At 36.8% G+C, this 1,315-nt stretch overlaps 1 protein-coding gene across 1 annotated transcript in view; it reads right to left on the bottom strand.

The window, feature by feature from the left end:
- Nucleotides 1–1,315, bottom strand: part of LOC109462646 (caskin-1-like) — a 16,816-nt gene that overhangs the window by 3,923 nt on the left and 11,578 nt on the right. The window lies entirely within an intron of this gene.

The following is a 1,315-nucleotide window of genomic DNA, read 5'->3' as shown; positions in this document are numbered from 1 at the left end:
TTATGTAGTTTTATGTGACTTACCATGTTCTTGTGGAGTAGTGGACAGCTCTACCCAATACTGAAAAGTGAAAAAAAGGCAATCAGTCTACTTTTATTTACACTTACATCATAACTTTTTTTTCAAATTACACACCTCATCTTCTTCTATTTTAGCCTGACACTGAAGCATATTTGCTAGGCCACGCCATTCAGTTTGTTGACTTTTTGGATTTAAAAAAATAATTCTTTACATACAGTACCATAAATTAATGTTAGTGAAGTTATAAAATCATATCTGTTAAAGTTATTCTGTTTAAATAAATTTGAAGGCTACTATGAAATTGTGTTTAGTTGATGGCTTTTATTTTAATAGCACTCATCCCATATCAGAACATCATGAGTACTTACATACTAGTATTAGAGTATGGAATAATTACACAACTTTACTATATACCTTACTATTACTTTACATGTTTAAAGTTAAAACTTTTGATCCAACACAAAAATTCTCTCACCTAGAGCTTTCAACCAGTCACTCTGGTCTTCCTCAGTAGACTTTGTGTTGGATCAAAAGTTTTAACTTTAAACATGTACTAGTAACTACCAACACAGATGAACTTTCATGATAGTATTACTTTACATCATCAAAGTTCACTAATTTTCGATTTCAAAACAAATGTTTGAATCTAACCTCCCTGCTACCTAATAGTACTGTATAACCCCAATACCAAAGAATTGGTAGCCAAATGGCTACTTCATTGTGCTAAATGTTAATCATTGTTTGCTTCAAGCACACAACCTGTACCCCAGAAAAGATAAGATTAACCAACATTGTTTACAGGAGATCGGAAGCCATACAAACAGGATACAGTCTGGAGTAAAAATGTGAAGAATGTACCCCCAGGGGACTGAACCGGGAAGCTGTCTAGATCTTAGGTCTTTTTGTTTGTTTGTTTAAATTAGCAGGGTTCTCACCAGGATTTTTTCACAGCGTAGGGGTCAGGTATAGAAGGGCAACTTTCTGCGGCGCTAGTCGCGCACCGAGTCCCAAAAACATGGGTCTGATATTCTCCCCAAAAAATTTTGTAACTCATATTAACCACTTAAGACACTGTTTATTGTTTATTGGAGACAGATTTTGTTCTCCCTTTGTTACAGCTTCATTCCTAAGACCCTGTTCACAGTGAAAAAATGGATCTGGATTGACTGCCGATCCCGATCAGAAATTCATCAATCCCGATCGACCCGCGCGTTCACACCGCTTTTTGCTGATCCGGATTGCCAGGGCATCACGCTCAGAAATGGATTGAGGTGTCACGAGCCCGCCATCTTGA

Source organism: Branchiostoma belcheri, unplaced genomic scaffold (genome assembly GCF_001625305.1).
Source record: "Branchiostoma belcheri isolate BF01 breed outbred unplaced genomic scaffold, Haploidv18h27 scaffold12, whole genome shotgun sequence".
Taxonomy (NCBI): domain Eukaryota; kingdom Metazoa; phylum Chordata; class Leptocardii; order Amphioxiformes; family Branchiostomatidae; genus Branchiostoma; species Branchiostoma belcheri.
This window is presented reverse-complemented; position numbering and strand designations above follow the sequence as displayed.